Genomic DNA, 22,273 nt, shown 5'->3' with positions numbered 1-22,273 from the left:
AGGTTAAAGTTCTCGAGGAACTGAACAACTGCACTAGATGAAGGTTTACTGTTATGGATCAGTACCTTAATATAGTAGGCCATGAAGACTTCCTTTCATGTCCATTAACATTCACAATTTTTTGTCTATACAACACTACACAAGCTATACAGGTGAGAATATACTGTTAAACAAGCTAGGAAGGAGACACCTCAGTGTGGAAGTATATGTATATTTGAAAATCCATTGAAGCATTTATGAGGTCCTACCCAAAGGTTCTCAAAATTTGTCTGCCTAACCTTCGCCATTTATCGGAATTTTTATTCACCTCCATCTCCTTCAAAGTAGCCTCCTTCTGCATTAATACATCGATTCCAGCCGGATTTCCATGATCAGCACTGCTGGAAGTCACTTTGCATCAGCACCTTCATTACACACTGCAATTCGGCTTGGATCTCTTCGATGTTCTCAAAACGTTGTCCCCTGAGCTTCAATTTCATTTTCGAAAATAAGGAAACATCACAGAGGGCGAGGTCTGGTGAGTAGGGAGGGTGGGGATGAAGGTCGTTTTCCTTGAAGTCAAAAGCTGTCGGTCAAGAAGTAACGTCTGAGTTGGCACGTTGTCATGGTGTAGAGGCCAGAAATTGTTGCGCCACTTGACTGATCGTTGGCGTCAAACGTTTTCCCTCTACTGCCTCAGAATATCGCAACAGAAGTTTCCATTCATGCTCTGCCCTGGTGGAGAAAATTCCTTACACACGATGAGTTCAGTGTTAAAAAAAAGTCGACGCTAATTTGACACTGTTTCAAACTTGTGTTTACTTGGGTCGCGGTGAATTTAACGTTTTCCACTGGGATTCTTCCTGCTTCGTCCCAGGGTCGTATCCGTAAAACTAAGACTCAACCCTAGTAATGATGGTGGCAATGAAGTTGGGGTCGTCTTCAGTCTGTTCCTAAAGCTCAGGACAGACGACAACGCTGTGTTCCTTTTTGGACATTGCTCGGTAGCCGGGGCACAAATTTCGCTGCAATGTGGCGCATGTTAAGCTCTTGCGATAAAATTCACTGATACGTTCCACATGACAGTTTGACAATATCACATACATCGCGAATCGTTCGCCTTCAGTCTTCCAGGATAGCCTCTCGCACTTTAGCCACATTTTCGGTCATGATTCACTAAATGCTTCTTTAAGCATTTTGTATGCGTCCGCTACCGTCTTACCGAGTTTTAAACACAATTTGATGCAAATTCGTTGTTTCTTCACATCAGCCATTTTAACAAGTCGGTACGATCGCAAAACAGCGGTAAAACAACGTTATAACGCACACAAAAATTAACGCAACTGCGCAACTCGATGCCACGTGTCAGACTGGTTCACAAACGATACAGCTTACGACACCTAGCGGCTGATAATCGTACTATGTGCGATTCGCAAGCAATGATCAAATTTCGGAAACTTTTGCGTACACCTCCAACAGCAGTAACTTCAACTTATCATAGCAGCAGCATGCTTCACCTTCTTGAACAATTAGCTTAACGTTAAATCCCGCTCACGGTACATATGTACCTAACTAACTCTTATCAGGCACAGTTCGTCCTGAGAAGGTGATATTTACTCAGCCAGCCGCAACACTTCACACATTTTATGGAACCCAAAAGACCATTTATTGTTGTCAGAAGAGACTGTCATAGGTTTCTGTCCTGGGCCATTTAATTCAATCTACATTCTGCTTCTTTCATACACATTTAACTCTCAACTTCGTCTAGGTCTCTTCAGTCGTTTCTTTCCTGTAGGTTTAATGGTAAAAAAAAGTTGCCCCATGTGCTTAACTATTGAAGCACTACGCCACGAAGGCGTGGGAGTGGGGAGTGGATGTATAGCTCCTGTGGGTTACTAAGGAAAATTTTATGCGAACATGACATCAATCCAACGTGTTGTTACATGTTCCACCGATCTCGCCCTCCTCGTTTTGATCACCCTAATAGTATCTGGCGAGAAGAGCATATTATGACGTTTCTCACTCAATTCTTTCTGGCCTCCCGCTGCTTCCTCCTTCTTCGGTCCAAATATCCTCCTCAGCACCCCGTTCTCCGGCACCTTCAAGCTATATTCTTCGCTTAGAGTTAGAGCTCAAGTTTCAGACCGACAGAAATCAGTTTGTGACGCTGGTACATTAGAACAAATATTATGTTTCTCGACATTATCCATTGCCCTGTCTTTATCTGAAAACTGTCCTGTTTATTTTTCAAAACACGTTTTAGAGACTGGATTCGCTCTCCGTCTTCAGGTAAAACCTACTCAGCTGGGCCCAATCGATTGAGCTAGTCCTTATCTCCGGACCTGTGTCAACTTCAAGATGGGGTATACAAGCCAAACGCAGCAAAAACCATCTGAGAGAGCTAAGAAAACCTTAAATTATTAAAACTCCACACGTATGAGGCCTTGCACCAGAGAAGTACCTACCACCTGGCGCTACAGCCCTGGGTGAGCCCTGGCCTCCTCTCAACACGACATACAGGAAATACTGTTTCAACCGCAGAGGCCATATGACATCAAATGAGACAAGATGATCAATCATAAATAATTACGGATCTGGAAGATGGCTACAATATAAGACATCCCATCATTTGTCAGAAACACTGAACACTGAGTAAAGAACCTATGTCAGCACAGCCAATAACACAGTCGAGATTAGAATTCGGGACATATGGAAAATGAATACTCCGTGTTATGGCGTGTTACCGTTAGACCCTCATTCTCGCTGCTGCGAACTAGAATCATCGACAGTCGTTTCGAAAAAGTTCCCTCCTTTAGAGCAATTTGTTTCGGACAGGCCTAGTTTGAGAGGTTTCGATTCCGGTGGGAATCACTGAGGTTATGCCTAACAGTTTACAGCTACGTAGTAAAATATGGACATGTCAAGTTGTCTGTGTACTCAATTAAGTACGACGGCATGAAGATGTACGGGCAAGTGGACGCACGGCTCCACATATTCTTAAACCCGGCATTAGTTGGAAATGCGTAGTAAAATCTTACATGCGGAATTCATGCACACAAATACGCAGAGGAGTCTCATAATACAAACTGTCGTCTCTATATAGATGAAAGGGTTAAAGAGAGCAGGAGCCATTTAGTTTCTTCAGAAATTGTTTGCTCAGTCTGTGGACAAGTACGTAACTGTTTACAGACAAACAAGAAAATAGCAGACATAAAATCTGGTAAAATATCTGACAGTTCTCACGTGGATATCGAATTCGGATCAAGTGACAAACACCTAGTTTCAGATATCCCCGGTTGCTTGATATTCACAGTCATCGCAGCCCACTGGCCACGCGATATGTCACGCACAGAAAACAAGGAACAGGAGATATGGAGCCAGGAAAACATCATGAAGACTGTTTTCAGCCTGAACACAAACAGAATGCAAATGAGATTCAGTCTCACCCTGCTATAAAGTGTGTGTATGACACGCGGAACGTAATGCAGAGAGTTAGGAGATCGAGCATTCGTGGCACCCACATAGACATTCACAAACTTTAGGCATATTTCTCCTTCTGCTGTAAGGTTTTGAATTTACAGACAGTTCACGGTTCCAAATCCGCCATGATAAATAATGGAGCACCTTACAAGATTTAGCAATAAAAAAAAATTGGACCTACTGCAGCAGCCACGTAAGGCGCTGGTTCGCTTGAGCACTGAGCTCTCTCATGGTCTAATTCCGATCAAGGAAGGCATCTGTGTCGCGTTATACTGCCCTGTGTTATTGCAACGGGAGGATCCTTCGACCAACCAGTTCTACCAAACGTATAAACGGTGGTTTTAGAATTAATTCTGAATCGGAGAGGCCTGAGGGCCAAATCTGTGTAAAACCAAAAACAGGAAGATCTGGGAAGACTTAACCATCCACTTTTATTTTATACTACATGGGCTGTATAGGAAACGAAGTCTCCGGCAATTATTCGTTGCCGCGGGAACGTGTTTACCGAGCCATTGCCTTGCAAAGACCGAGGGATGCAGATCCATAGACTCTACTTTGATACGAAACAAACGGCATAGGAAACGACCCGCCCAAAACTTCTTCCTTGTTTCGTGTATCAGTTGCCGTGGGAACGTTTACATCGAGACTTGCCTTGCAACAATATGGGAATACGCGTACACACAGACTGGTAGGAGGGATTTGTGAAGTACGCAAGTGAGCTGAGCTCAGGTGCCAACAAACAAAGTTTCATAAAGAAGATATTCAAAAGCTGATGGGGTGGATACACAGACGCAGATAGGATGGAGATCGCATAAGCCTAGTTTTACTTTTCTTTCTTTCTTTCTTTTTTTCAAAATAAGGAAAGAAGGCTAAAAATAAAGACCAAGAAAGGATTTTAGGTTCTCACAGCGGTGGTTATGAAGGGATCTGTCATCTGCTATATAACGCCGTGTAATTGCTACCTGCGCCATGCCGGTTTCTTGCTTGACTAAGTCTTCGAACTTCGGATAGGTCCGATGACTTTCGACGGACTACACGGCATTATATTCCAAACGACAGAACTCTTCAAGACTAAGAATGATCCGATTAAGAAAGGCCGATAATTTTATCAAAAACTGACATTTGCAATGCTCTTCGCCAAAGTGAATGTGTTATGAGAAAATGGAACACTCGCGGAATCAGACACAGACGTAATGAGATGTACAGGCAACCATATCACAAGTAAGAATATCGATGGTGGTGGTGATGATAATGATGATGATCAGGAGGAGGTGGAGGAGGAGGAAGAGACGTTCCTTTTTTGTAACTCCATGTCTTACTAAGACTGTACGAAAACGATTAAAATATACAACAAAGTAAGCCGCTTAGCTTTGTAAATTTCGAAATCATATAATGAGAAGCTTAAACTGCGCGGAATGACATGAACGCACTTTGAAGACATCACTTAGGAAACCTAAGCACAGACAGGATAATATTCACGTGTACGTTAAACAAATAAAGTTCCGAATGTTGACTTAATTCATCTACGAGTATCTTACGAAAAGTCTTGTGAACACGGTAATGGGGAATTTTGTTTCACGGCTTTGGTTAATATCGTAACTCACTGATGGAGCTGAGCTCCTCTTGAGAAACCGTCAATTATGTAGCTACTCAAAAGCTTCCCAGCATTTTATGGAACCCGAAGGTTCATTACTGTTCACAAGAGCCCTCCACTGGTCCCTATTTTGAGCCAGATCAATCTAATCCATATCATCCCAACCTATCTCTCTAAGATCCATTTTAAATTTGTCCACCTACCTACGTCTTGGTCTACCCAGTGGTCTCTTTCCATCTGGCTTTCTCACCAATATCCTATATGCATGACTTCTCTCTCCATTCGTGCTACATGTCCTGTCCATCTCATCCTCCTTCACTTGATCATTCTAATTATACTTAGAGAAGAGTACAAGTTATGAAGATCCTCCTCATGCAGTTTTCTCCAACCTCCTGTCACTTCATCTCTCTTGGGTCCAAATATTCTCCTCAACACCCTGTTCTCAAACACCCTCAGTCTACGTTCCTCCCTTAATGTCAGAGACCAAGTTTCGCAGTCCGTAACACAGACTATAATTACGAACAGAAAATCATATGAAAATCATTAACGTCATTTTATAAAGAAATTTCAACTAAACTTTCATTCATCCTTGGTGTTTACCTTACATGAGAATTTGCGTCGCAACTTTAAGTAATTAAACTTAGTCTGTTTGAGTGATCAGAGCGTGCACTTGACAGCCCAGAATAGCTGTAAACGCTTGAAACACGAAGAAGCTTTAAAGGAAACTTTCAAAACAATACTTAGAAAACACTTACATCGCTCAATTTGCATTCGAAACTCATGAAATACGAGTCTGCATCACATGGTGACATGCTTTAACGAGAACTTCGAACGAAGAAATATTCTGCTGTCACCTTGAAATATGCGAACGACCTGCCAAGCAACTTCCGACACTTGTACTCTGGGAAATTACAGTCAGAAGAATTGCTCTTCTGAAACTTCCCACTGTAAAAAGAAAAGGAAAACCTTGTGAGGGACAAATTCCTCCGGCCCTTCCTGCAAGAGTACTTTAAGAAACACCCTAGAGCCAACCACGAATGCGGGTTAAAGATGACACGCCAAGACACATCACTACAACTCTGCAGCAATTTCAATACAGAGCTAGATATCTGTCATAGCACAGTGAATCGAACCGCCAAGATAATACGTACTCGTAGACTCAGTTCCTGCAAAGTAATCTACTGGGTACTATCAGCGTTTATACAGTTCTTCCTCAGTTCCTTCAGAAGCTGACTAGATGCTATTCCAACATTATGAAATATTATATAATAACTCCAAATTCAAAATTCCTACACGCCTCATACAGGTATTATCAAGAAGGCCTTTCCTTAAAAGGTCCTGCAATCTTCATACAATATAGAAATTATCTGTCTTCATTTTCATTCGTCGTGACTGTACGAATATTCCTTGGACCGCAAAAGATATAATGAATAAAACGACTTATGTCCACCGCAGTCATGTGGCCGGGCAACCAGATACACTTAATGTATGAAACTATATACTTGGCGTTTACAATACCACCATGCGACCCTGCAGCGGTAACAGAAGTTATACTTGTATACAATGTCACATCCTTTTGTTCTTCTCGAAGCCGGATTTACTGACAGATAAATATAATTCACTGATTATTTCATGCAGAGCATTAACTTCCATGTGCTGATCAACATGTTGAAGTGCTCCATCATAACATGGCATCCTAACCCCTTAACTGACATGTGAAAGTCGCCATTTGGCCTACGCGGTTTACAAAGTTATTACAGATGCAAGCAAAAGATTAGTCTAACATAAGCATTACGTACAAGTTTATTGAAGATGTGTGATATATGAAATTACTTCGGTAGCATATTTTAGAGAAACCTTCAGCGTAGAAAAAGTTGAGTGGAAAATGTATCCAAAGGCGTTCTTTCTGATTTTGCATTCCTCACCCATAGTTACCCATTTCTTGCAGATACGAATACAAACATGTGTCATAGCTCAGGCGGTTGGACGCCGGTTTCTCACCGCGGCGGCCCGGGTTCGAGTCAGGGTCAGGTCATATGGGATTAGTGGTGGACAAAGTGGCACTGGGGCAGGTTTTCTCCGAGTACTTCGGTTTCCCCTGCCAAGTAGCATTCCACCGATTGCCCCACAATCTTCATCTTCATCATCATCATCATCATCATCATCATCATCTGGGACTGGTACTACAATAGGCCAACCAGTATCCGCACTACCAAGTGGAGGGGAAAGAACACGATGCAGACAGAGGTTGCCAGCAATGAAGACTGCAGCCCTACATCAAACAGTCATAGATTTTAGTGTTAAAGGTAAGGTAATTCTGTCCCTGTGCTCGAGTAATTAAGCATTATCCCATGATGACGTATGGGGGAGTGGAAATATTCTTGACCTCAGCACTAGTTGTAGGTGGGTGGTCAGCTTCATGCCCCGGTCCCTTTACCCCCCGGTACCCACTGAAGAGGAGGTTGGGTGGACCATAGAACCGGTCTGGACGACGTTATTATTATTATTATTGTTACGGCTCTATATCCATTTGTTGGGCCTTGGCCACTTTTTCAGTTTCTTGATCCTATACACAGTCGGTAGAACCCTTGGACGGGGGATCAGCGTCGCAAGGCCTCTATCTACACACAGAACAACGTAAACCCACAATAAACGAACACAATACAGACCTCCATGCCTTGAGTGGGATTCAAACCCACGATCCCAACGTTCAGCTGGAGAAGACAGTTCATGTCTTAGACTGCGCGGCCACTGTGATCGGCTATCTGGACGACATGGAGAAGAGAAAAATATGGCCCCTACCAGGACTCGAACTCTGACCCCTTGGCCATCCAGCCCGTGGCCAGTTGCTATATCGATTTCACTATCACGTAATAATATTAATCAACAGGAGATATACTGCGCTCCACATTTCCTTTCTCCATATTTCGCTAAATTCCGAAGACATAAAAATGTCTTTCAAATATAGCCCACAGGTCTTGATGCTTCTCCTTCGTACCAGGTAACAGCGAAATGTCATTAACTATACAGCTTATTCATGTTTCATGTAAGGCAGGGAAGCAAAACAAAACGGCATCTGTATTCACAGCGTTTGGGACAGATTTGCTACACTAAAGCCTGGCGAAATACCTTGAACGGTTTAGAGAGACGAAACCTGCAAGAGGAAGGGGAGACGGATATGAACTCCCCCAAAAGCGTTTATTTAATCGATCTCCGATAGATAACACATACAATATCTGCAAGCATCTGGAACAGTTACAGTACATATTCCCATAACATAGAGAGCTGAAAAGTACAGAAACATCATGTCCCTAACAGAATTTTACTTGCACGAATGTATTGCTGGTATTGGCACTATTGAGTTTCTCGGCGTAGTTAGAAAGACGCAAACTGGTCACAAGTTCCATTTCCTCGTATTTATACTGCAAAATAGACGAGCCAGTTGGCCCAGTCGGTAACGCATCTGACTTTAATTCGAGAGGTGACCGGTTAGAAACCCGAAGGAACCACATACTATAGTGATTGAGATTTTTCTTGGTTTTCCTCACTCTTTCAGTGAAAATGCTGGGATAGTACCTTAAGCCAGGATCGTTCCCTGCCACATCTTTCCCAAATTCAGCACTTCCAAATCATCGTATTATTCAATGCTATACCAACTTAGCTATTAGCAGCGTCATTAAATAAACCACAAATAAATACTGTAAAAACAGGAAGATCAGTCTGCTCAATAGAGCAATATAGCTATAATGGTCAGAAAACACTCGTTAAATAAAAATAACTTCCACGTCATGTTTAATATACAACAGGAGAGCAATTACTGTAGCTTCTTATATTCGGAACAAAAAGTTATTTTCGTGAAGTGGCCGCGCAAACCGAAAACTCATTAACATGTTCACAAAAGCTGCCACTGGACCATCCCCTGGAGCCACGCCTTGCGTTCTAGATTATTCATCTTGAGGTCTTATATTATTACAAAATAAATAAGGATATGTAATTGAGGACAGAGCGCTCATATGGCCTACTGGGCCACTCATCATTTTGTGTAAGTAGAGGAGCACGGCAAAAGTTTATAAGAAGATGCAAACTCAATAAGTTAAAACGATATGGAAATTACACAAGAGTATCAGGTTATTGCGTAAAACATGGACGAGAGATGTGGCTAACAACAGAGTTTGGGAGAGTATCGGAGAGAACTCTGAAATGTCAAGCTACAGGAGTTCGAATATGAAAGGTAGAGTTGTCCTTGTACTTAACTAATTAAGCACTCTGCCATGAAGACGTATGGGGGAGTGCATGTATAGATCCGCGTTTCCTTGGCCTCGGCACTAGTTGGAGGTGAGTGGTCAGCTTCACGCACCGGCCGCTTTGACCCTGGGGAAAGAGACCCCGGTACCTAATGGAAAATTGGCTGGATGGGCCCCAGAACCGGTCCGGACGGCATGGAGAAAAAAGTTCTTGAACCTACCGGGACTCAAACTACGACCCCTCTGTCGCCATCCCACAGCCGGTTGCTATACCGACTGCGCTATATATATATGTAACATTAATGTTCTGTTCTGTCTGGCGCTCACTCCTCAATCGACAGTCTCAAACAAGCACCCCCTCCCCACAAGAAAGTATTTCACAACATAAATCAACAAGTCACTTTTGATGATTATTATTGTGTTATATATTAGGTAGATACAGACCTTTGCTACAGGGCATGATTGATAGACTAATTGAAATTGGAAGGTGCTATGGCATGGAAATGAATGTGGAGAAAACAAAAGTAATGAAAATTTCGAGACAACCAACCCCAGTCACAATAAAGATAGACCAAAAACAAGTGGAGAATGTGAAATGTTTTAAATATTTGGGTAGCTTGTTAACAGATGATGGAAGGTGTACTTGTGAAATTAAATCCAGGATTGCCATGGCAAAAGCTGCATTTAGCAAGAAGAAGAATCTTTTTACCAGCAAATTGGACTTAAATTTGAGGAAGAAACTAGTGAAATGCTACATTTGGAGCATAGCTCTGTATGGGGCTGAAACATGGACACTTAGGGCAGTAGATCAGAAACATCTGGAAAGTTTCGAAATGTGGTGTTGGAGAAGAATGGAGAAGATCAGTTGGACCGATTATGTGAGAAATGAAGAAGTGTTAATTAGAGTCAGTGAGCAGAGGAATATCCTACATGAAATAAGAAAACGGAAGGCTAATTGGATTGGTCATGTTTTACGCAGAAACTGCCTTCTAAAAGAAGCTATCGAAGGAAAGATAGATGGGCGGATAGAAGTGACAAGAAGACGAGGAAGAAGACGTAAGAAGATGCTGGATGACCTTGGGGACAGAAGAGGATACTGTCATTTGAAGGAGAAAGCTCTAGATCGCATTAAGTGGAGGAATTGTTTTGAAAGAGACTGTGGACCTGTCGTCTTGACAGATTACTGATGATGATGATGACAGACCTTTAATTTCAAATGAACTGTGACTTCTGATTGCTGTTCATTTAATATCTTCCTCTGTCACGTTCAAAGGCTACACTCAAATAATTCACTAGCTTCTACTGTCGTGTGAAGAGCAGAGGTGTTGTATTCACCGAATACTTATCGATTCGGGAGAAACAGCGTAAAACTGAGCATGTGAGTTCATCTTTACACAACTTTGAGCACCGTTGTGATGAAGGGTCGGCATTACCTAAATCCTCGTTCCCTTAACACTGGCACAGCTCCGTACAGCACAGTAAATACAGTGACTGTATACCCGTCAGACAACCACGGTTCGATTCCTGCAGGGGGAGCCCCTGTAGATCATTCTTTCCATGCGGACACACAGAATACATTCGGAGAAGACACTTCCGGGTAGCTAAATACATCATGTTACGCATTCCTTGTATGTACTTTGAACAGAGAACGCATAATTGTACAAAGAGTAGAATCCCCGTTGTAATATTAACATTGAATTTCTTTTTTTCAATGGCCCTTCCAGCCCATTCAGTGCCCTGGCCTCTTATTCAGTTCCGTAATCATTTTTATCAGACGGTAGGACTCCTTGGACGAGTGACTAGCTTGTCGCAAGGCCTCTATCTGAACAAAGGACAACAGATAAACACAATAAACGCATACACGCATCAAACATCCATGCCTTAAGTGGGATACGAACCCACGATCCCGGCTTCCAAGCGAGCGAAGACAGTACATGCCTTAGACCGAGAGGCTACTAACATTGTATATATACATACAACAGTGAAGGTATTCGACACCTCCCCCACACGGGGAGTTCTCCACTGTACTCAGCTGTGCTCCCTTTATAACTTCGAGAAGGACCGAACAGAAGTCACCACCCCAAACAGTTCCTCTATTACTATGTGGTAATTCGTTGCTGCGGAAACGTCTTTAGCGGTATATTACCCAGCAACGGACGTCCTTCTATTGCTGAGAGCCCAACTTCCGGAATCCCATTAGCGAGCCGTTGCCTATCAATGGTCATATGCGTCGCACTATAAATCCTATTATCATTTGTGTTGCAGCATGGAAAGTATTTTCAGCTATTCCAAATTAACCCTCAAAAGGTGCCCGCCACCTTCTAAATGTACTTCTAGACCTATTACTTGGTATGGAGCGTCATGCTATGTAAACGCTTGCACTGTTTCAAGAGAGGGGGTCATTTGGAAAATTAGAAAAAATTAACGGAAAGGGTCTGTCCTTTCACGATCTCTTACGGTATGCAGATGAAGTAGAAGATGTGCTTAACAGTGCGGATGGCTCCCTCAGGATTGTTACTGGGGACAAATCATGGGTGCATCACTACCAACCCTAATTAAAGCGTACTTCAGTGTAATGAAAACATCCCAGTTCACCCTCAACCAAATGTTTAAGGTTATGCAATCAGCTGGGAAGGTTATGCTTACCGAGTTTTGAGATTCTCAAGGAATACTGTTAGTCCATTTTCAGAAGTGTGGTGAAAATGTGAATTCTGCATCATACTGTGAAGTTCTGTTCGAGCTTCAGGATGAAATTCACAGAAAACATCTAGGCCAACTGGCAAGAGGAGTACTGCTTCATCATGACACTGACAGACCCCACACAGCCCAATTAACTACAATGTGAATTTTTTTAATATCCACCTGACAGCCTGGACTTGGCCCCTAGTTACTTCCATCTGTCTGATCTACTAAAAACACCTTGGTAGCAAATGTTTTGCCGATGATGAAGAGGTTGAAGCGGAGGTGTGGAAGTGGCTGAGAAAACAGTCAAAAGATTTCTATGCTGCAGGTTTCTATGTACTGATAAAGCAATGGGACTAGTGTATCAATGTTGGTGGAGGATATGTCAAGCAATAAATGTTTTTTTTTTTTTCAGATTCAAATATCTTATATTTTGCATTTTATATCCATTTGTGACCTATTTACTGACTCTCCCTCATAACACCAGTACAAAACAAGATATCACTGAGTGGTGACGACAGAGAGGAATTTATTTCTCTCCTACCGAAATAAAGTTCAAACTTCTGCAATGAGTGCTCCAGTTCAGAAATAATATGAAACAGTACAAAATTGACCAATTGGTCAATGAAAGGGAGCATCAAGTCATATGTGACTCCCTCCATGCCTGTGTCAATATAAAACAGGCAGACTGGGCCTTTTGTGCACAAAACACTGTAAAACTGCAGGAAGATGATTACACAAAAGAACTTAGGCATGATATAATTTTGGACCCAATTGTCATCAACTTACAAGCAGCAAGACGGAGACAATGAAAGTGATGACCACAACAAAGATGATGACAGTTCTGGTGAATGTTTTGGTGATGATGATGATGATGATGATGATGATGATGTGCCATTAGTTGATCCTCTGGATTCAAAGCCACATCATTAGAACAGTATGTTTTAACTTTTTTATAGTGCACGTTCATGCTTTCTTCACTTATTTCTAAAAAACAGTTAGATCTGTTCCTATGTAGTCTGTTCTGATATCAGTTTCTTAATTGTGCTGCTGCTACACACATGTGCAGAATGACATGCTGGCAACACTGCAGCAACTCCTTGTTGGTTCTCACCAGACATCAAGAGATATGAATCTTGGTATAACTGCTGAATGGTTGGATAGATTTTATTCACAGTCAGTGTTCAAGAGTTTACAAGGTGTGTCCAAAAAGTCATGAAATATATATATATATTTTTTTTTATTTATTGATGATATCGGTACAAAGTGTTAATATTCTTCAAAGTACTGTCCATGAGCATCTACACATTTTTTCCACCGACTCTCCCATGCCCAGTATGCCACCTCAAAGGCCTCGACAGGAACCTCATTTAAAGCTGTTGTCACGGCCGCTTGGATAGCCTGAATGCTTTCAAAACGGCGTCCTTTGAGTGCAATCTTGTTCCTCGGGAACAAAAAGAAGTTGGCCAGAGCTAGGTCGGGGCTGCAGGGCGGCTGCAGCAGCTCGTCCGTCAACAATTTGGGGACCAGCTTGGCGCACACCTTTTGCATGTTCAATTCGTCCATAACAATGCGATGCACAACGGTTTTCGGAATGTTCAGAGTGTCGGCTAAAAACTGGACAGTCATTCGACAGTCAGTATTCAACAAATCATGCACACGAGTCCCATTTTCATCGGTTTGGCTTGTTGATGGCCGTCCAGAGCGGGGGTCTACTTCCACTCCTTCCTGGCCCTCCTTAAACTTCTTCACCCACCTTGTAACTTGCACATATGATAGAGCAGACTCCCCGTAGGCTTGCTTAAGCAGTTCGTGAGTTTCGGCCGCTTTTTTGTTGAGATTTGTGCAGAACTTGACCGCCCAACGTTGTTAAAAGTATCCACCATCGCGTGCCATTACATGGTCATAAAACACAGGTGCACTAAATCAGCGATACTGATGCCTCCAATGCTTGAGCAGACTAACCTTGGGTGTGCTGTGAAGCTAAAGGCCTCCCCTCCCAAACCCAACCGGTTCCAATGCGCTCCGACCAGTAGGAGCGCGGGAAAGAAATATATTTCATGACTTTTGGGACACACCTTGTATCTAGCATAAGTCACTGCTTGATGAATGAGATTCTACTTCCAAAATCAGGGGATGTTTAGACAGAAAAGAGAAATGTCAGTTTTCTCAAAAACGGCTGTAATGATTTTAATTAAATTTCAGAAACCTATGGAGACCATCTCCCTGTGTAAGACCGCATAGGTGGTATCTTCAGGAAAGCAGCAGTACACACACTGTGAATCTCAAATGTGGAAAGCTCATTTTGTCAAAACTGGCTTCACCACAGTTGTATTGAAATTCAGTGAGGTGCTCTTGTGATATTACTCTTTATGTTTTTTGTTTGATGTGTCCATCACCGATGATATGTTGTTTACAAATAAGTGAATGTAATGAGACAAGTGAAAAGCAGTCACATGACCACATGTCTTCTTTTAAGTCCATTACTTAAAGACACTGACAGTATTGAGACTATATTAGCGTCAGATGAGGGGGTGATTAATGAATGTGGATCACTTGGTATAAAGAGAATTGATGGGACAGAACCTTCCCCACAGCCACTCTGTCCACCACAGATTCCATGTGGCTTGATCTGGAATCAAACCTGGCCTGCCACCATGGGAAGCCCATGACCAACTGCCTCAGCTATGACACAGCACTTAATTCAATGTTATTTTTGGTTCTTTCTTCATGTATATCAATAAATAAAATATGTTATTTGGTAAAGGAAGGCCACAGAAGAGTACAGGCTGCTAGCTATTAATGATAAGAAGAAATACTACACAATCTATGCATGAACATATAAACATTGATGAGATATGGTACAGCTGTTTGGATAGCATTGACGACCACATATCAAAGACGATGCTAGACCAAGATGAAATGGCAGTACGCCTCCACTCAGGAAATCGCAAAAATTATTAAGACAATAAAGACTAAAAATTTGAGTGGATACAATGAAATCTCCAATAAAATATTAAAACTAAGCCTTTCATTTATAATTTCCCCATTTACTCATATTTGTAATGCAGTACTTAACACTGGTGTCTTCCCTGATAGAATGAAATCTGCCATAGTCAGACGACTATTTAAAAAAGGGAAAACTGATTATGTATCTTGACTATAGGCCTATATCCCTGCTAACTTCTTTTTCTATGATAATTGAAAAACTTATGTATGCTGGACTTATTACACATATCAAAACAAATAATTTATTGGTTCAAGAACAGTATGGTTTTAGATCACATTCTTCGACTGAAAAAGCGGCTTTTGCATTGATTGATAGCATCTTATATGTAATGAGCAACAAACTGTTGGTGGGAGGCATTTTCTGTGATTTACAGAAAGCATTTGATTGGGTTAATCACAAAACATTATTGGAAAAAATAATATTATATGGAATAGATGGGAAATTTAAATCACTCATTGAATCTTGCTTGTCAGGTAGATATCAAAGAGTTGTAATAGGGAACAGAATTGATTGTAGCAACTCTTCTGATTGGGAATTAATCAGATGTGGTGTTCCTCAAGGCTTGATGCTTCGCCTGCTGTTTTTTTTGTTTTATATAAATAAATTACCAAAAGTAATTAATAAAAATAATAACATGGTATTATTTGCAGATGACACCAATAATATAGTAACAGGCACGAACAAATTAGACTTTGATATGAACCTTAATCAAATNAGGAACAAATAGCGTTTTTATTGGAGTCTGTAGCTTCAATAGTTATCGAGATATGGAAGATAACGCAAACCTCCATTTCAGCCGAAAACGCGTTTTTTCGCATTATAAAAACGCCTGTACCGAGAGAACTGAGCGGATTAGAATTTTTTTAAAATTTTTTTTGTAGTATGAAAATATGTATAAATAAGTGTACAAAATATAATTTTTTTTAAAAATGGTGAGCGACCTTTCTGGATGATTTCACATGGAATGACCCTTTATCCCTCCAGATACATTAAAGTTAATTTATTTTGCCCACATTAATTCATTTTGAGCTATGGTAAAATTTTTTGAGGAAGCTTTTCCTGCACTAATAATGTTTCTATACTGCAAAAGAGGGCTATTAGAATTATTACGAATTCTGGTTCAAGTGAGTCTTGTAGGGATTTATTCAAGAACCTGGAGATAATGACGTTTTATTCTCAGTTTATACACTATTAATTTTATTTACAATTAATAATAAACATCTTTTCAATTCTGTTAATGATATTCACAAATATAAAACTACATCCCTAAATAATCTTTACTTACCTACTGTCAACCTATCAAAATACAGGAAAGGTGCATATGTAGCAGGCATTAAAGCCTTTAATCATCTACTCAAGCAATAAAAATGTTGGCTTCTGATCTGTTAAACTTTAAAGCAGCACTGAAGAGATTTTTATTTTATCACTCTCTTTACTCTATGAAGGAGTACTATCAGCATAACTGGTAATACTACGTAAATTATAATAGAGCTAGCTCAGTAATTATCAGTAATTATTTGCAATATGTTTTCAATTTATATATGCAGTTGTCCTGTCTAAAATTATTATGGCTCTTATTTTATTTAATCTTACTAATGTGATCTACAAATTTAGAATCAAATTTTAATAACCCAGATTTATTTGTTATTAATTGATAATCATAACAAATATGGCTGCTGATGGTACAATTTTAAACATGTATTGAAGAGGCTGTTAAACCTCTCTAACTTGTATGAACATTTAACATAGAACTCNAAATAATGGACTCATACAATTTTGTATATGTAGTTTGAAGATTATTTTGATATGTACTTTAAGGACCATTTCCACATCCTATGGATCTATGGAAAATAAATAAAATGAATGAATGAATGAATGAATGAACAGTGAATTAAAAGTTTCTTCCATGGGTAACTGTAAGGTTTAGCCAGGAAGGCGTTACTTCCAAGACAATGCATACAGGCTCAACAGATGTGTTTCACAGAACTGTGGGATATGATTTCCACACATGACCGCCCTTTAGTATTTTAGAATGTTCAAGGACAATGGCCTGGTTAGCTGTTATTCCAAATATATCAGAGTAGTAAATGTCTGATATGCTGCATGCCCATCTTCACACAGAGCTCAGCACAGTACCTCAGAGACTGTCATACACATTAGAAAATTCCTGTGTTTCAGAAGCATTCCCCATATGTTGCTGCAACTTTGCTACATCATGGACCGAGGTGGCATAAATTAAACAAAAAGATACTCCCACAAAAGAAAATCCAGCAGCCTCAAGTAAGGTGGAACATAAGGGCCATGGAATATGCCCATCTAAACCTATTCACTTTTCACTAAAGGCATGTTGTCAATCTTGAAGGAGAAAATGAGCTGAATTCCCTATGTAAATGAATCATACTGCTGATTACATATCGTAGTGGTACATTTTCCATGTTAGACAGGCTACCGTCCTTGAAAGCTCTAAAATTCAAAAGGCCCTAACTCCAAAATGCAACTGTTTAAGACACAAATTCATAGAGATTTCTTTCACTGTTTCAGAGTGTGGAACCACATCCTGAAGTATGGTGAAACATTTCCCATTCACCCTGTACATACATGCCCTGAATTTGACACATACTCCAGTGCTTGCCTAGGCAGCCAGGGTTTGATCCCAGGGTAGCTGTGACTTTCTTATGTCACATGTTACAGGTGGTAATGACGCCATCCTCAATGAGGTTGGCCGAACCACGGCTGTGTCTTTGGTGGGGACACATCATGAACCAGGGATGCATTTGGACACAGCTTTGCGACACCTCCTCGTGGTCCCACTGAGCAACGACAGTCTCGGGGTCTGGATCAGTATGACCTACCGGGGCTGGCGGCTAAGTTCCCATAAAGGGCAATGACCGGAGCCTCCCAAGAGGCGACATAATGACTCTTGAGTATCACTACAGTGTACCCAGGACGAAAGCGGGAGAGCACTCCCATGGAGGTAGCTTCAGCTATTTGAGTTGTCTCCCTAGAGTCGATAAGGTGCCACAACCCTTAGGGCTCAACACTCTAAAACAGTTTGACCAACCTATGTGGAGGGGTGGGAATGGGGGAGCTCATAAGCAACCCCCAGGGTCGACTCTCTCGCGTAGGTTGCCCTGGTCGCAACCTCATGACTAACTGGTGTCGCACTCCCATTTATCGTCTGGGCTTGTGAGGGTTGCATTCACTACAGGACCAGACCACCTAAGCCAAGGTGTGAGGCATCATGCTGAGGGATGCATGGCACTGGGGTGGTAATTAGCCAGTGTCTTGAACGATCCCCTCGGGGCTCCAGGCAGCACCCCGTTGTATTTATGCCTTCCTCCCATATGGGGTGCTGCAGGTGGCGACCTTTTAAATCCCCATGACTCGTCGGACCGAAATGAGAGGAACCAAAAAAAGAAACCAGTCGTAAGGAACTTAAACTCAAGAGGGACCCCCCTCTAAGGAGATCCCTATGAGAAATGCTTGAGCTGGGGGTTGGAAGCTCTGGTGAACCACTAAGGGACTCAGGTGCAACCAGTAAACCTGCTGTTGAACTTTCAGCCAAAGGTAGGGACGAACCAGTGGTTCGAGACCTACCTGAGGTAAAACCAAAAACTCCTCTCTTGGGAGTCAGTAGTACTGACATACCACTGCAGGGGGCTAGTACCTCTAGCACATCTGCAGCAGGAGAAGAATTGGGACACCTAGTCTCTGGAGTAGGTGGACCTTGTCTAACAAAAAAAGCCTTGTCTGGATGCACTAGACAGAAGTTGAAAAAGGCAAGAGCTGGGGAAGGCAAAGCAGGAACCGGGGCAGTCAGCAACCAGGAAATGCAGGCTAGTCCAAGCAGGGAGAAACCCCCACCGGTACCTCTAAGAGGCCAAGGTCGGAGGGCAGTACCCCTACAGAAATGGCCAGAACTCCTCCAAAAAGGCCCAGGGACTCTAAGGGACCAGGGACTTACAAGGAGGCTCTGACAAATATAAAGGCAGCTATCTACAAGGAAATTTATCCTGAGGATAAGCTTACCAAAGATGACCAGAATTCCATTCTGGAAGCACTGGGGGAGGTGTTACGTAGGACTCAAAGGGAGAACTACCACATCTGAAATCCTACAGACTAGTGGGAGGTGCACTTATTTATGCATGTGCTGACCAACAGTCTGGTCAATGGCTCACAAAAGCCATTGACAACCACAGGCTGGAAACAGGGGCCAGGCTGAAGGCTACTGATGCCAGGAATCTGTCCAAGCCTGTTAATGTGGCTCTCCGGACTAGGGACAAAGTTGTCCAGAATCAGGAAGAGCTGCTGAAACGGATTGCAGACCTTAATCCAGGACTTCATACTGAGAACTGGAGGGTACTCGATAAGCAATCTGAGTCAAAAGGCCAGAGATGGAAATTGACCCCTCCCCATTTGGAAGAGATCATTAATCCAACACAGACACTTAATACGTCCATACACACAACACAAAATACACACACACACACACACAGACAGCACATACACACATGAGATTTCTTCAGATTAACCTACAACACAGCAAAGTTGCCATGGCAACTCTGTGCCAGCAACTAGCTGAGTGTAAGGCAAATATAACACTTATTCAGGAACCTTGGTTATACAAGGGACAAATAAGGGGCTTAACTAACACAGGGGGAACAGTTTACTCTGCTGTACCCAATAACAATGCAAGATCCTGTGTTTATATCAGGAATCATGTTAATGCCTTGCCTTTGCTGGAGCTCTGTTCTAGGGATGCAACAGCAGTAAGGATAACATACACGTATCAAGGAGGCAGCAGGGAGCTGATTGTTGCTTCAGTCTACCTTCCATATGACTCAGATGAACCACCACCAACTAAGGAAATGAGGGACATCATACACTACTGCTGTAGCAGGAAAAAGCAACTCATCATTGGGTGTCATGCCAACGCACACCGCGTCTTGTGGGGAGCACTGGCACTAACCCAAGGGGAGAGAGCCTTATGAAATGTCAGGTGAGTTCAAACCTGAATATTCTAAACCATGGTAACAAACCTACCTTTGTAGTTTGCAATAGGAAGGTTATTGATTTGACACTAGGGACAAATAGCATAGGAAACCTGGTAAGTAACTGGCATGTGTCTGACGAGCCATCTTTATCAGACCACAGATACACATGCTTTCAAATAGGTAACATAATAATACAACAAGTTACCTTCAGGAATCCCAGGAGAACCAATTGGGAGTCGTACAAGGATGACCTAAAAGTGAACCTGGAAATTATTTCGCGAGATATCCGCAACAATATGGGACATAGATCGATCTGCTGACCAGTTGCAATGGGCCGTCATCTTGTCCTATTATGATAATTGTCTGCACAATATGGGACATAGATCGATCTGTTGACCAGTTGCAATGGGCCGTCATCTTGTCCTATTATGATAATTGTCTGCACAATATGGGACATAGATCGATCTGTTGACCAGTTGCAATGGGCCGTCATCTTGTCCTATTATCATAATTGTCCAGCCAAGACCACTCGCTTGCCAAGGACTGCACCTTGGTGGAATAAAAAGCTGAGTGGGCTAAGAGTTAAAAGAAGAAAGCTATTTAATATAGCGAAAAGGACAGAGCAGTGGGAAACCTATAACGAAACCCTCACCTGTTACAATAAAGAAATAAGGAAAGCCAAATGATCACCATGGAGGAGGTACTGCCAGGACATCAATGATGTACCAGGCAGTGTCAGACTTATGAGCGTCATGGCAAAACAGGCGACCAATAAGGTCAGCTCTATCAAGCTGCCTGATGGCAAGTGTACCCAAACTGGAGAAGAAACACTGAAGGAACTGTTCAGAGTTCACTTCCCAGATTCAAAGTTGATTGATGATTTGGTTGATGAGCAGGGCCAGCAGAACCTGGACATATGTGGATACATAACGAACAGGGGAGACTGGAACCTGGCTGGTTGGGTAATCAATCAATCAAAAATCATATGGGCGTTAGGTACCTTCAAACCATTTAAGTCTGCGGGAATAGATGGTATTGTACCGGCACTTCTGCAGCAAGGGGCGGAACATTTAGTCCCACACCTATGCCGTATATATAGAGCCTGCATGGCGCATGGGTTTATCCCTGCAGCCTGGATGGCAAGTTAAAGTGACATTTATTCCGAAGCCTGGGAAACTTGAGTATACCGAGGCTAAAGCTTATTGTCCTATTAGCCTATCATCTTTCCTTTTGAAAATGATGGAGAAGTGGTAGATAGACATATTAGCGATGGTGCATTGACAATTCATCCTCTGCATCGAGACCAACATGCTTACAAAATAGGTAAATCTATTGAAACAGCATTGCATAATGTAGTAACACACATAGAGAATGCTACTGAACACAAAGATATTGCTCTTGGAGCATTCATTGACATAGAGGGAGCCTTTGACAGAACCTCCTTTGATACAATAAAACAGGCTGCTGAAAGGCATGGCATTGAGCCCGCATTATGCAGATGGATCTGTGCCATGCTGAAATGCAGAAATATAAATGCTACATTGTCTGGAGAGATCCTGAGAGCGTCTGCGGCGAGAGGGTGTCCGTAGGGAGGTGTTCTTTCCCCTTCCCTGTGGAGCCTGGTCGTGGATGATCTTTTTTGGGAGCTCAACAGTACAGGACACTTCACAGTAGGATGTGCCGATGATATAGCAATCCTAATTACTCGTAATGGGAAATTCTCACTCACTATATCAGATGTCTTACAAACAGCCCTGTATGCAATTCCACAGTACAGGACACTTCACAGTAGGATGTGCCGATGATATAGCAATCCTAATTACTCGTAATGGGAAATTCTCACTCACTATATCAGATGTCTTACAAACAGCCCTGTATGCAATTCCACAGTACAGGACACTTCACAGTAGGATGTGCCGATGATATAGCAATCCTAATTAATGGGAAATTCCCACACATTGTATCAGAGGTCTTACAAACAGCCCTGTATACAGAAGAAAGTCGTCTTCTTGGTTTTGGTGCCGTGTATTCTTCGTTTTGGCTGAGGTTTCGGAGGAACGTATCGCCTCCATCTTCAGAGCAGGTGAATGGCTTGTGAATGCAGAAAGCAGTAGCTGTAATGATTAGGAAATGAAAGGCGCTGCTTTATACAGGAAGTAGGCAGGGGGCGTGGTTAGGAAGAGCGGACCAATAGGAGCAGTGGAGAGCGATTAAGGCCATATATGGTGTTAGTGTTAAGGGGGGGGGGAATGGCCAGTGAATCCAGGAAACTGGAGGTCAATAGCACTTG

The 22,273-nt window shown here is 42.1% G+C and overlaps 1 protein-coding gene across 1 annotated transcript in view; it reads right to left on the bottom strand.

The window, feature by feature from the left end:
- The window catches only part of LOC111868583 (neural-cadherin), a gene marked incomplete at its 3' end in the record, with an annotated part of 286,085 nt that overhangs the window by 371 nt on the left and 263,441 nt on the right, over positions 1-22,273 (bottom strand).

Source organism: Cryptotermes secundus, unplaced genomic scaffold (assembly GCF_002891405.2).
Source record: "Cryptotermes secundus unplaced genomic scaffold, Csec_1.0 scaffold330, whole genome shotgun sequence".
NCBI lineage: Eukaryota > Metazoa > Arthropoda > Insecta > Blattodea > Kalotermitidae > Cryptotermes > Cryptotermes secundus.
This window is presented reverse-complemented; position numbering and strand designations above follow the sequence as displayed.